At 41.0% G+C, this 15,397-nt stretch overlaps 1 pseudogene; it reads left to right on the top strand.

The window, feature by feature from the left end:
• Positions 1 to 13,020: 13,020 nt before the first annotated feature.
• On the top strand, positions 13,021 to 13,995 carry LOC149317039 (N-acetyllactosaminide beta-1,6-N-acetylglucosaminyl-transferase pseudogene; annotated as a pseudogene).
• Positions 13,996 to 15,397: the final 1,402 nt, after the last annotated feature.

A 15,397-nucleotide genomic window follows, 5' to 3' on the forward strand; every position in this document is an offset into this window, starting at 1 on the left:
AAATCTCCTTGGTAGCTAAAATAATCCCAGTGAATCTGTCATACTTTGGCTATATCATGAGAAAGCATGGATTACTAGAAAAGACAATAATGCTAGGAAAGGTAGAGTGTAGTAGAAAGTGGGAAAGTCTGCACATGAAGTATGAAATTACAGGAAATAATCAGAGCAGTAGAGGATAAGGGATCTTGGGAATGTCTCATCCAGTGTCCAAAGGGTCACCATGTACTGGGGTCAGCTTGGGGGCAGTTAACACAACACACACAACTTTAAAAACAAAAACATTAGATTGATATAGCAAGTTAAAAATACAAAATTATTAAAAACAAACTAAGCTAAAAATGTAAATCTATTTAAAACATACAAAAGCAAACACCCCCATAAGAAGCCTCCCTGGATGTAATTACATATTGAACACCTGCTTAAAAATAAAAGTTTTTGCATTCCAGGCAGGGACTGAGAGAAAGGGACAAGGAGGGACTGGGAGTAAGCCTTCCCCTGAAGATCTTAAGAGTTGTGGCTTTGACATTCCTACCAACTTACCAATAAGGAGCAAGTCCTATTTTCAAACTATACCTAATAACAACAACAAGAACAACAACTTTTATTTATATCCTGCCTAGTCTGATTGGGACCAAGGCAGTAAAACAGTCCAATCAGACTAGGCAGGATATAAATATCTCTCAGCTTCTACCGCAAAAACACTGGTCCATGCCCTAGTGGTCTCACGACTAGACTCCTGTAACCTCCTCTTGGCAGGGCTTCCTCTCTCTCACCTCCACCCATTAATTTCTGTTCAGCATTCAGCTGCACGCATTATTTCACTCGCTCGCCATTATGATTGTTAGGGTTTGATAAACCCCTCTCTCTCTCTCTCGCTGCTCTTCCTTTGGCTGGGTTGCCCCCTTCTACTCTTTACTTTCTCTCCCCACCTTCCCCTTTCTGAGTTTTGGCACAATGACAGTGCACCTGCGAGTCAAGGCCAAGCTGACCCAGACAGGGAGGGAGATAAATCAGTCTTCGGTGATAAGACATAGAGTTTCATCCTCATTAAATGTTAAGAACACACTTTTTTAACTTGGGTTATTGAAAGTTCAGAAGGAGGGTGCCCGAAACTTAAGCACTGTCTTCTGTATAAAAGGCTGCTCTACACTTTGTCCGGGGGCACAGTTTGGTAGAAATGATTCCCCTGTGTTCATTTGCATGCAAAATAAAAAGCCATCTTGTATCATGGACTTAGTTTGTTTGTTTCTCCTGATTGGTACCTTTACATTGGCGACCACGAAGGGACTCTTGAAAACAATTGAAAACAATTGAAACAAGGGCCAAACAGGAGAAAAGGAGACAAGCGGAGGGTTTTCCTCCTGCCCTCTCTTGAGGCTGGCTGCCGACTTCGGATGTCCTTTGATGCCGTGAGGGAGTGCACCTTCACCTCTTTTCGTGATGCCTGAGCGACAAGGGTGGATCTCCGGGGTTTGCAGGGCCTGCAATAGAGGAAGCCAGAGGTCCAGACAAGATCGCTTTCTTGATCCAGCGCGCTTGCGTCTACAGCTGTTCAGGCAAGTATTTGGGGACTTTTACTTGCCTTCCTGTCTGGTCTTGGTTTTTGCCCGGTTCCATTGTAACTGAAGGAGAGCGTGATCACCTCTCACCGGAGGAATTAATTATTCCTGATACCGGAGGAACTAATCATTCCTGATACTGGAGGAATTAATTATTCCTGACACCGGAAGAACTGATTATTCCTGACACCGGAAGAATTGGTTATTCCTGAACTGGAAGAATTAGTTATTCCTGACTTGGAGCAATTGATTATTCCTGACCTGTTTCTCTTCTGTTCTGGGAGGGAAAAACTGGGAGCGGGGTTTCCTGCTGTGTGTGAATGAAGAGTGAATGGCTGTTACGTTTCTCTTGACTGACCGTAAGGCACCCACGCCTTGAACACGCCTAGTGTTTGAACGTCCGGCAGTCGGAGCTAGCAGCTTTGATTGATATCCCTTTGTGTCCCAGAACTGACTCCCCCAATTCCTATAGTCAGTTCTGTCCCTGTCATTCCCTCACCTACCTTGTCTGTCTACTGTACTTGTTGGAGGCAAGAGAAAGATTTAAAAAACAAAAGCAAACAACAGACAGGGTTCTTAAGTTTTGTGATCTATGGCCCAATGAATGAGAACCTGAAGAAAAACAGAGACTGAGAAATAAAATGCTAGGAGTTTTAATTGTGAAACAAGACCCCTTTTGTCAACCTATTGGAAGAGATTAAAGTTTTTGTAATCCACTGAATAGCCCATATTTCTAAATGTTCCTGGATGCCCAGTGCCTTTGAAACAGAATTTGCCTAGAACTAGAAATTTGTGATGAAATTTGAAAATGCCTAGGTCCGTTTGCTCTGAGGACTGTGCTAAAATTTAAAAAGGAGCAAACAGAAGATAAATCCCAGGAGTGTGGGCAGAAGAAAGATTAAAAGCCTGGAGTGTTTAAAAGAAAAATGAAAAATGAGTGTTAGAGTAATTTAGAAACACCCAAATGGACTGTGTCTATCATGTAAGAAGAAAAATCACATTAAGGAAAGACCAGTTTGTGTGAAAAACACTCCTGCTAAAGAAAAATAGAATCCCAACTTGTGTGAGTTTAAAGGAAATAACAAGCTTCCACAGATTGAGTTGAAAGTCAAATGAGTTTTGCCATCCTAAAGTAACAAAGAAACTGAATACAGAGCATAACAAGAGTGCCATCTTAATGAAAAAGAGATGAAGTTACCATTGCAGAATACCAGAAAGATGCAACAAGGTTTACGCAGAAGTTTATCCTCTTGGGGCCTGATTGAAGAGATCAACGTCATTCTTAGCTGCATTTGATAAAGGAGCAGCAGCAGCAACAGCAATAAAGCCATGGAGAGACATCTTGCTAAGTTAGAAGAGTCTGAGAAGGATTACTAACAAAGAAAAGCATTTCCAGACTTTGAAGAGTTTTTCAGTTCCTGATGCACCTTTTTGCTTTTTGAATTTTGGTTGCTTATGAAAGCCTGATATTCAACAACTTTTGAGAGTGTTTGGGACTGTTTGGATTTTGATTTTTGGGAAAAGGACACTGTCTCGTCATTTTAGTATTTTTGAGCTTGGGAGGTTGTGATCCTGAGTGAGTTTTAAATGTTTTGCAACCAGACCTGAGATGTAAAAGCAAGTTTTGATGCCTGAGAAGATTTGGTAAACCAAATGGAATAAAGGATGTGCTAGAGGACATCACTACAGCTCCCATAATGAACCCCAACTGAGATGCCCAGACAGATGTTGGACACTGAAATCAAGCATGATGTCAACAAGCCTTCCTAGAAGCTGTGAAGAAAGGAAGTAAACCTATGATGCAAAGGATCCATGATGTCTTGTAAGAGAAAGATGAAAGCCCCAGAACGTTTTTAGAGCACCTCCAGAATGCTTATTGTCAGTATAGCCCCCTGGATCCAGAAGAATAAGACAAGTAGTGGTCATGAGGCTCCAGATACCCGGAAGAAGTTGTGAAAGATTTGAAGAATGTCCCAGCCTTGGCAGACAGAGTTTACAGAGGAAAAGTGAGAAGCAGATGCAAGAAAAAGCAAGTTTGCTGGCCTAGCAGCACTGAACCAAGAGAAAGAAGGAGGACGACGTGTCCCATTGAACTGGAGAGGCCAGATGAGAGTATGTGGAATGATGATGCATGAGGATGAGGAAGAGGACGTGGATGCGGACAAAGAAGGAAAGCCATGAATTCAATGCTAGAGCTTCCCATTCTACCCCGCTTCCCAGGATGTTCCTGCCATGGCAATGAGAGATGTGAAAGAAGAAGACTGAAGTGGAAAACAGAAAAGTCAGAGGGTTGACTTTGGAACCTAGAAATTTGTTTTGGATCAACCACAAGGAAAAGACAAAAGCCACCTCAGAAGGTGTACCACTGATGCTGACTGCTCGCTTCAGGAAGCATGGCAGCTGAGCCCAGATTTAGGACTTTGTGTTCTGCTGAATGATGTAAAAACTGATGAACAATGTTTTGAAGACACAAGGCTAGCAAAGCCAAAACCCAGATTTGCCAACAGAATAAAGATACCATAGTCTTGGCAGACAGCTGAATTCAAGCTATTTGTAACCAACCTTTACCTGGAAACAAGAAGGAACTGTGAGTGTTCCTTGGAATGGCAAGGTACTGTCGAATATGGATTTGAAACCTTGCTTCCCTGGTCAAGCCACTGCATGACATGTTAAAAGGAAAACTGCCAGAGTCTGCACCTCTTTTGTGGACAGGCAGACAGCAAGAAGCATTAAGACAACTGAAGCAAGCCCTTGGTAGCCCACCTGCTTTAGGCTTACCAGATATCAGCAGACTTTCCAACTATTCATAGAAAAGAGAAAAAGAACAACCATAGGAGTCCTGGTTCCTGGAATAAGCCTGTTACCTGTTTGAGTAAGAATATGGACCCTGTGAGCCAAGGATAGCCAGGCTGTCTCAGAAGCATTATGGCTACCTCTCTTTTGCTGGAAGAAGCTATCAAACTTATTTATGGACAAACTGTTGAAGTTACTGCCTCACACTTAATTCAGACCCTGTTGGAAATTTGAAGGCCTAAGTAGAAGACAAGGTTGAAATTGGAGAAATACCAAGCCCAGCTATGCAAGAAAACCCTGATGTCATCATTAAGGACTGGGCTGATGCCTAACTCAACCACACTGTTTCCCATTCCAGAAGGCCTATACATGAGTGTGAAGAAAATATGACTATTGTGTATTCCAGTTGACCTGACCTGAAGGATGTGCCATTGCATGGAAGCTTTACAGATGAAAGCAATAGTGTCATCAATGGAACTCGTCAGGCTGGATTCACCATTGTTTCAGAAGATAAGAATCAAACGACTTCTCATGGAGATCCCATGAAGAAAACTGAATTGATTGCTATGGCTATGGCCCTGTGATGGACTAAAGAAAAAAGGAATTGCTATGTATACAGATTCTAAGTATGTTTTTCTGACTCTTCAAGTGCATGAGAGTCTGTACAGAGAAAGAAGATTTCTTGCAGCTGAAGGAAAAGAAATCACACATGCAGATAGAGAATTATTAGAAGCAGTATGGAAACCTGAAGTTTTGTAGTAAAGTACAAGTACTTGCTTGGAGAAGAAATGTCCAAACAGACCAGGCTGCAAAGGGAGCAGCTATGAAGAAAATCACAGTCATCCCTGTGTTGGTAATAGATGTACCTGATTTTATGGATCTAGATTATGCCTGGGAAGAACACGGAGAAGCTTCCATTTGAGGTTATTGGAAAAGTAAAAGGATGATACATTCTCCCAGATTCACGAGCATGGATGCCATCCCAACTTGGTCCAGAAGTTGTCATCTACGTGTACAGTCAGTGTCACTTAGGAGAAGAGACACTGAGATATTTGAATGAACTAACTTTATATGTTGACTGGCTCTCAAGTCTGTGTGGAGATGCCTCCAGAGGTTGTGTGATCAGAGCTAAGTCAAACCCCTGCAAAAGATTTGTGCCACAGCTCGAAGTTGTACTTGAAGAAAATGTGCCTGGAAATCAGAAGCAAGTGAATGATAATGTTGTCAATTGTCCTGTTACACATGAGACAACCACCTCTTCCCCTGACTGTAGAGACTTTGGGACAAAGGGGGGAGATAGCTCTTGAAAGACAACTTAGAGAGCTGAACCAGACTGTTTTAGAACTCAGCCAGTATATAGAACAAGTGCCATTGGGGATAACAACTCCTATTCATGGGCACAAGCCAGAAGATTTAGTTTGGATAAAGAGTTATAAAGAAGATGCCTTAGAAAAGCATGGAAAGTTCCATTCATGGTTTTACTAACCACCCCACTGTTTTAAAGCTTAAAGGAAATCCTGCTTGGATCCATCGGAGTGGAGCCAAACCGCTGCCACAGAGGGATGGACGGTTACCAACCTAGAGGAACCTAAAGATGACCCTGAGGAGGAAATGTCCGTCAGTGGACGCGACGGGAGAAGCCTCCTCGAGACCGACAATCGAGTGAGCGAAATTCTGGTGGGTGCTGCAACCCCTCCCATGCCAGAGAGGAGGTGGTCACCACCCGAAGAGAATCCAGCCCTTTGAGATGCTTCAATTTCAGTTTAAATTGCCTACCTTGATAATTTTGTTCTTGTTGATTATGGTTATAATGTTGTTAGTGTTTTCCCCTTATTGTGAAAGTAAGACAAAACCAGACCCCTGCAGGTTCTGTGTCAAAACTGTCAGGACTGAAAACACAATTAGAAAAAGACACAATGTACTTTTTAAAACATAACAGACATAATTCTGACCTTTCTGAGTCTGTTATGACCCCAAGGAAAATCCTGTTCAATGGTATCTGCAGGCTTATCAAGCCCAAGCAGAAAGTGCCAGTTTTGCTACTGAGTCTGTTATGACCCCTTAGGTCTGTTTACCTTAAAACTTGTAAAACACACAGAGGAAGGACACTCAATTTCATGATCCTTCTTCACTGAACTCTGGGAAAAGATGAAAATACCGTTTGAAATCCCTGAAGTTGCTAAAAATTTGTTTGTTACCTTTGCTGAGACGATAACCAATACTTTAAACATCAGTAATTGTTATGTGTGTGGAGGAACACAGATTAGAGATCAGTGGCCTTGGGAGGCTGCAGAACTAAATGTGAGTGAACCTTATAATAGAACTAACATGCCCCAACCCCACAGCCAATGGATATTGAAAAATGCTATTGTAAGCAGATGGTGTGTAAATAGAATCAATCCTAGGACTCCAACCATAGGAAGATTGGCTTGTGAAACCATGACTATTTTAAAAGAAATTGATCCCCTCAACTTCATCTATGGGTGGTGGCCTAATATTAAAACGATACCCGTTAACCAACTTTGGAATGAGTCTCTTAAGTTAAGGCTCAATCTCTCCCTCCCAAATAGTAATGCTTGGGATGCTCCTAAAGGGTTGTATTGGATTTGTGAGAAATATGCATATTCCCAATTACCAGAACCGTGGGATGGTGCATGCACCCTAGGAGAAATTAGACTTTCGTTTTTCCTTATCCCCTTAAGGGATGGAGAGACACTGGGCCACCCCATATATAGCCGAAAAAGGAGAGCTCCACTTATTGGAAATTGGAAAGATGAAGAGTGGCCTCCCGAAAGAATAATTCAATATTATGGACCAGCCAGTTGGGCTGCAGATGGGGCTTATGGGTATCGCACTCCTATTTAGATGCTTAATTGTATAATCCGCTTGCAAGCTGTATTGGAAATAATCACTAATGAAACCGCCAGAGCCCTGAACACCCTTTCCAAAACCCAAACCCAGTTAAGAAATGCTGTATATCAAAACAGGTTGGCTCTTGACTATTTGTTAGTAGCAGAAGGAGGAGTTTGTGGAAAATTCTATCTCACAAACTGTTGTCTCAATATTGACGAAAATGGCAAAGTGATCGAGGAGATTACTAGTAAAATAGTCAAATTAGCCCATGTTCCGGTACAAACCTGGAAAGGATTTAAATGAGCTGAAGGACTGGGTTCATGGTTCGGCTGGATTGGAGGGTTCAGAGGCCTTATAGCAGTGGTAGCAGTGTGTTTGCTTTTGTGTATTATTCTGCCTTATATTCTACCCCTGTTGGTTAATTCTGTCAGGGGAATGATGGAAAACATAGCTGATAAAAAGCTGCAGACCAAATCATGGCGCTGCGAGAGAGATATGTTCCTGTTCTTGAATATGATAGTGATATCCCATAATCCCCAAAGTGGATGATGGGCTATCAAAGGGGGGAATGTTAGGGTTTGATAAACCCCTCTCTCTCTCTCTCGCTGCTCTTCCTTTGGCTGGGTTGCCCCCTTCTACTCTTTACTTTCTCTCCCCACCTTCCCCTTTCTGAGTTTTGGCACAATGACAGTGCACCTGCGAGTCAAGGCCAAGCTGACCCAGACAGGGAGGGAGATAAATCAGTCTTCGGTGATAAGACATAGAGTTTCATCCTCATTAAATGTTAAGAACACACTTTTTTAACTTGGGTTATTGAAAGTTCAGAAGGAGGGTGCCCGAAACTTAAGCACTGTCTTCTGTATAAAAGGCTGCTCTACACTTTGTCCGGGGGCACAGTTTGGTAGAAATGATTCCCCTGTGTTCATTTGCATGCAAAATAAAAAGCCATCTTGGATCATGGACTTAGTTTGTTTGTTTCTCCTGATTGGTACCTTTACATGATCATGTCTCCCCCCTGTTGTCCTCCCTTCACTGGCTCCCTTTTCCTTTCTGCATCAGGTACAAACTTTTGCTACTCACCTTTAAAACCCTGCATGGGCTGGCCCCTCTTTATTTAACTGATCTTCTCTCTCCCTACATCCCTACTCGCACTCTCCGCTCTGGTAGCCAAAGTCTCCTCTCTCAACCCAGGATCTCCTCTGCCCCATCCCGGATCCGCCCCTTCTCTCTTGCTGCCCCTCATTCCTGGAACCTTCTTCCTCTGCATGCATGGCTCATCACTTCCCTAACCAGCTTTAAGGCTGAGCTGAAAACCATATTGTTTAGGGAAGCGTTCTCAGGGAATTTGTGATTGTCATCTGGCTGTCTGATAATGTTTGATGTGATGGGATCTGCTTTTATATGTGATGTTTTTAATTTGTCTTTTCTTTTCTACATGGTAATTTTATCTATTTCTCTATTTAATTGTTATTATCTTAGAGTGTACGCCTTGGGCAGGCTTTTATATACTCCTTAATTTTAGTGACTTTGTACAGTGCTGTGTATAATTACAGCGCTCTAGAAATAAAGTTTAATAATAATAATAATAATAATAATAATAATCCAATTCATAATAAAATAACAGTATACATTAATCCCAGATTCCACCCTCCCCTTCTTAAAATAACAATTAAATCACAAATACATTAAAAATTCATACTAAAAATCACTTAAGTCAACTAAAACCGGAAGGATGGGGTACTAAATAATCAGTGGGATAGACTACATGATAGACAATTCAAAATACACAGTACGTGGTAATTTACCCTGGCCTTCCTTGTACTTTTGCCTTGCTCTATCATCTCTAGTATCCAGTACTCCATTCCAATCCCCAGGTAAAATAATTTTCTCGTAATTAAATTCTTTGAGTTTCCCGTGTAGTTCTTTGTAAAAATTTGTTTTATTTTCCTGCGGGGCATATAAATTGACCAACAGAATCTTTTCCCCTTGAAGTAAAATTTCTAATGCTAAATATTGACCTTCTCTGTCTTTAAATACCTCCTTCGTCTCTATATTATTACTTACATACGTCGCAACTCCTCTTTTCTTTTCTGTTTCACTTGAGGCCGCAAACAGTCTACCTAACTTTGGATTTTCCAATATTTTGACGTCCTCCAGTTTTATATGTGTTTCTTGTAAGCAATAAATTTGCGCTTTATGTCTAATTAAGTAATGAAAGATTTTATTCCGTTTATTCTTTAAATTAAGACCATTAACATTCCAAGGAAATATTGCCTGCGTCATCTTCCTATTTCCCACCCCTTTACTTGTTTTATTTTCTTCTTTTTTTCCCCTTTTATCTCTTCTTTGTAGATTGTTTCTTGCCTTTCCTCTTCTTAGTGCTTTTACCTTGTTTATTGCCTGCGTATTTTTCCCTAATTTCTCTACTTAGCTCTAGTTGTTTTTTGCTCTCTAACAATAATTGATCTGAATTTTCATCTGACTCTTCTCCGGATTTTGAATCTCTTTTGTCCTCGGATTCTATCGAGATCTCCGAACCTATTTCTTTGTCCTCTTTATGCTTGGCCAGGTCTTTTTTCCTCTTCCTAAGTTCCCTTCCGTTTGGATTCCCTTGTTCAGATTTTCCCTCACTTCTTATTTGCATTCCATTTTCACCATCTATTACTTGTTGCTTGGGTGCTTTCACTTCTCTTTCTAAGGGTCTTTCCTCTTCCTTCTCCTTTATATCATCTAGGAATGTTTGAATTTTCTCCTGTGAGTCTATTATGTATTTTTTTGTGTTCATATAAAAAATAATCCCTTCTAATTTCCCCCATTTGTACTTTATTCCCTCTTTTCTAAGATACTGAGTTACTAAATCGTATTCTTTTCTTCTTTGCAAAATTATGTGAGGAATTTCCTTAAAAATTCTTATCTCCTGGCCATCGATGAATAATTTTTTTTTGTAACTGGTTTCCAAAATCAAATTTTTAACTCTTTCTCTTACAAAAAATATAGTTATGTCTCTGGGAAGTTTCTTATTTGTTGCCACCTTTGAATTAACCCTGTAAATTTTGTCCACTTCAAGATCCAACAGCTCATGTGACCATTCAATAAAGTCGGCTAAAGCTGGTATTACACGTTCGTTCAAATCCTCGTTGTATCTTTCTTGGAGTCCTCGAATTCGCAAAGCTCTTTATTTCAGTCTTAATTCTATCAGTGAACTATTGCTTATTTCCCATTCCCGATCTTTCTCCAAAACTACTATCCTATTTCCACAAAATTCCGAATCTTTTTCAATTTTAGAAATTTTTTTGCTCAACTCCCCCAACTCTCTGGAAAAATTTTTAACACTTTCATTAACCTCAGTTTTTAACGCCTGTAATTCTTTTTGTATGTCTACTTTTATTTCCTCCCTTACCCCCTTAAATTCTGATCTTAGTTCTTCTCTTATCTCTGCTCTAATTTCTTCTCTTATTTCCTCTCTCAGTTTTTGCATCTCCTCCTTCAGAATCCTGCTAAATTCAGGAAAACCTAAAATACACGAGGCCTCCTGAGTCCTGCCTTCCATAGGGCTGGAACTTTCATTAATTTTCTCCTCCTCCATAGCCCTTAATCAAAGGATCTTCTCTCCTATTCCCCACCCTTCTATATCAGACCAACTAAAGTCTTAGTTTACATACAATATTTGGTTACAGAGCTAACAAGATGGGCTTTTCAATATAGTCTGTCCCTCTTCAATACTTAAATCACCTTTTCTAACAATTAACCTCTTCTAAGTCATCAGGTCCGGAAAAAAAATTACCTGTATCTGTATCTTTAAACTAACCTGCAAGCTAAAACAGGATGGGCGTCACACCTGCCTAAAGGCTCAAAGTAGCAGGAACGGAAGCCGAACTATAAAAATAGGATTTTAAAAATAAATTCACAATGGGCTATCTCCGACTCTTCCCTCCAAATAATAATTCTACTTCTAAGACTACTGGCTGGCAAACCAGTCTACAGCACAAGAACCCACTACTGAATGAAGAGTTGAGGTCTAGTACCCCCAACCTTCGTTTGTTTTGTCATACATCCCCAGGAGGCGGCTATTTTTCAAAAAAAAAGTTGAGAAAAACAGAGTCCAGGGCCGGTGTTCCTGGGCCTTTTGAAAGGGCCCTGGGCGGTGCCCTTGCTCCTGGCTTGGCCGCTGCTGCTGCTGCGAGGGAGGGGGGATGTTCCTGGGGCTGAAGAGCGCCCCGACACTTGCCTTCTCCCGCCACCGCCGCCGCCGCCGCCGCAAGTCCAGGACCGGTGTTCCTGGGCCTTTTTAAAGGGCCCTGGGCGGTGCCCTTGCTCCTGCCTTGGCCGCCGCTGCTGCTGCGAGGGAGGGGGGATGTTCCAGGGGCCGAAGAACGCCCCGACGCTTGCTTTCTCCTGCCGCTGCCGCCGCAAGACAGGACATCAAAGCTTGGTTAGTACTTGGATGGGAGATCACCTGGAGCTATAGGCTATATTTAAGAGGAAGGAACTGCCCAAACTACTCTTTGAAATTCATGAGGCTGCCATAAGTTGACAGGTGATCTGAAATCACACACACACAATGCAGGCTTCATCTACACTGCAGAATGAATATAGTCTGACATGGCTTGATGCTATGGAACTCTGTGATTTGCAGTTTTGTGAGATATTTAGCCTTCTCTGTCCTGTGTTCCTGTGCCACTACAAACTACAAATCCCAGGATTCCATAGGATGGAGTCATGACCATTACAGTAGCGTCAAACTGCATTCATTCTGCAGCATGGTAAAAGCCACAATCTTTGCTAATAAGAAGCTAAATGATCCTACAAAGAATTGTTGCATGTTCATAATGGTGGCTCTATTCTTTCAAAAGTTTAAAAAGTCCTGAGTTGATATACTGAGCTGAGAACACATTCAATGGGGGGGGGGAGGGGAATATTCCCTGACTTTTATGACATTTTCCCATCTCACAAGTATTCTGTCTCCCCTAGTTTCAAATTTAAATTAATTAACATGCAGCATTTTAACTAAATGATGTTTGCAAAATCTGATGGCTTGCAAAACTAAACTCAAGTTCAGCCTGGCATGTTCTCCAGCCTCCCTTTTGTTTTTAGTCTGAAATCAATCTTGGTTCTGATCAGAAACTCTAAGATTTTTAGTCCCACAAAATAAAAAGCACAAAAATAAAAATAAATACAAAAACATCCTTCAGATTAGCTTGTCCAGTATTCTGTATGTCCACATCTTCTAGAATGTGGAACATTCTCACGATACATGTTTACACTGGAAATAATGAACCATCTATTTTTACTGGGCTTTCTGGTATTCTTGAGTTGTGTGTCTTTTCATTGTATAGAATCAAATATTTGATGTATTTGCCAGTGCTGGCAAAAGTTGCCTCAACAATTGTAACATGTGGCTTTTAGAATTAGTTCATCACTCTTCCCAGATATTGGGCCAATTTTTTTTGCCCCAACATGCATTTGGAGACCACATCTCTCTCTCTTTTAAGCCACATGTTATTGTTGTGATAGTGCTGCTGATACAACCAAATAGTATAAGAATGTGGAATGTATGGCCCTTCAGAACTGGACTGTAATTCCCATCATCCCTATCCATCATAGCAGAAATTAAGAATGATAAAAGAGGCAGTCCAACAGCATATGCAGAGCCATGTGTTCTCAGTGTATGGAGTAGTGAGTCCTTGCCCACCAGTTCAAGATCCATGGAGTCGATGTCTGTTTGTTCCAACACTGTGATTTTAGGGGCTTGTTTCTCTTTTCAAAAGCCATCATCTTGAATGCTGTGTATCTTTTGTTTCAAATTTAGAATGGGACAAAACAGCCGTTTTCAGCGATGACTGTGAATTCACAAATGTGGCGCTTTCTGGTGGTTTTTATCTTTTGCATTCTGCTTTTAATCCTATTATATACACCAAAACTCTCTGATAAAGACATTCCAGTGAAATACAAACAGACAGCATCCTCTGCCTTAGCAGAAGCTTGCAAAGCAATTCTGGAGGGAAAGAGATTTTTTGTGCAAAAAAACCTACTGAAGACATCGTTTGGGAAATCTAACTGCAGCTGTTATGTGACCCAGAGTCACTATATTACCAAACCGCTCTCTGCAGAAGAAGCCACATTTCCTTTAGCTTACATTCTAACTCTGCACAAGGAGTTCGATACTTTCGAGAGGCTCTTCAGGGCTATCTATATGCCTCAAAACATTTACTGTGTCCATGTGGATAAGAAGGCCCCAAATGCATTCAAAAAGAAAGTGGCACAATTGCTGGGCTGCTTCCCCAATGCCTTCCTGGCCTCACAGTCAGAGCTGGTGGTTTATGCTGGGATATCCAGGCTTCAGGCTGACTTAAACTGCATGAAAGATCTCGTGAAGTCTGAGGTGCCCTGGAAATACCTTCTCAACACCTGCGGGCAAGATTTCCCTTTGAAAACCAACAAGGAAATCATTCAACATCTAAAAGGATACAAAGGGAAAAACATTACTCCAGGGATGTTGCCTCCACCTCATATTCTCTGTAGGACCAAATATATCCACAGAGAACAAGTGTACAGTCTCTTTGCCTTCATGCTGAGGACTTTTCTATGGAAAACACCTCCTCCACATGATCTGACGGTCTATTTTGGCTCTGCCTACATTGCCATTTCAAGGGAATTTGTTGACTTTGTACTCAAAGACCAACGTTCCATCGACCTCCTTGAGTGGTCCAAGGATACCTACAGCCCCGATGAACATTTCTGGGTGACTCTGAACAGAATACCAGGTATGTTTTGTTTCCTCTGTGACTGATCTGTTGTTGTTGTTGTTATTCCTTAACAGTTGTTGTTATGCATTCATTATGTATGTGGTGCCCATTTCACTGCTGAAGGAGACCTATGTGGAGAAAACATAACCTCAGTCCATTCTTCTTTGGATCTTGCACTTTGTTATTGCTGCTTTATGAGACTTTATGATATCCTTCCCAATATTTATTCAGGTTATTCATTTTTATTGTGAGTAAAATATATTTCTAGTTAATCCTCCACTGTACCATCATGTAATTTTGTGCGTTGTGTATGCTGTTTCTACCGGGAAAATAATGGAGGCAGGAATCACTTGGTGCCAGGAATTTATCATTGAAGTGCCAGGAATTTACCATCAGCAGAGATAATGATATCAAATGCCATCACCATCCATGAACCCCAGGTTACCCTGCTCTCTCAGAGTTTACACACAATCCTCACATTAGCTAAAAAAAAGAAGAATAAATTATCCCAGGAACAATATTTCACAGTGAGCTATAAGTGACTGTACATCAACATTTATCACTATACAACTGTTTTAGTTGGTTCAAAGTCCAGCTTTTGTCTGCTGGATAACAAAACAATCATTCCTAAATGCCCTTGGATCAGCAGAACGCAAAGATAGAGTTGTATAGTAGATGTACATTAAAGTAGCCAAAATACTGTGCCAGCATAATCTAACAATGGCACATTGCTACAGAAGTTTATAACTACTCAAATAGCTTTGCAATGAAAATAAACACAAGTTAGGTATAGGCTACATTTCAGTGGAAGGAAGCAGAAAACCATCTCTAAGTATTCCTTCCCTAAGAAAACCCTTTGAAATACATGGGGTGACCATGAGTCAATAGGCAACTTGAAGACACACACACAGTCATTAGAATGCGGAATAAAGGTTGAATAACTCTCATCCAAAATACTGGAAGTGGTATGGGTTTCAGATTTTTTCGGATTTTGGAATATTTGCATATACATAATGGGATGACTTATAGTATCACTGTCTCAGCCACCCACATGGACACTTTTTGATTTTGGAATATATTGGATTTCACAATTCCAGACAAGGGAGACTCAACCTGTACTGTAATTATAAAACTGATTAAGAAATCTGGTTTGATAAATCTCCATGAGATTTGTCCCCCAGCACCATCTGCTGGTAATACACAGTACAGTACATCAAATGCTATCAAGCATGCTGGGGGAAAAATCTTAGGGAGTAAATTGTTAAGAGTAAATTGTTATCTTCAGTTAAGTATACCTTTTTGGACCACTACTAACTCTCAGTGCAATCCTGGGTGTGCTTGCCCAGGGTAGGTAACACTGTGTTCAATAGAGCATATTCCTTGGAGCCTCACAGCAGCTGTTGTTGTTGTTATGTGCTGTCAAGTCAGCTTCACTTATAGTAGCCT

The sequence above is a fragment of the Sceloporus occidentalis genome, unplaced genomic scaffold (assembly GCF_023333645.1).
Source record: "Sceloporus occidentalis isolate IW3139 unplaced genomic scaffold, rSceOcc1.0.p SCAF_3, whole genome shotgun sequence".
Taxonomy (NCBI): Eukaryota; Metazoa; Chordata; class Lepidosauria; order Squamata; family Phrynosomatidae; genus Sceloporus; species Sceloporus occidentalis.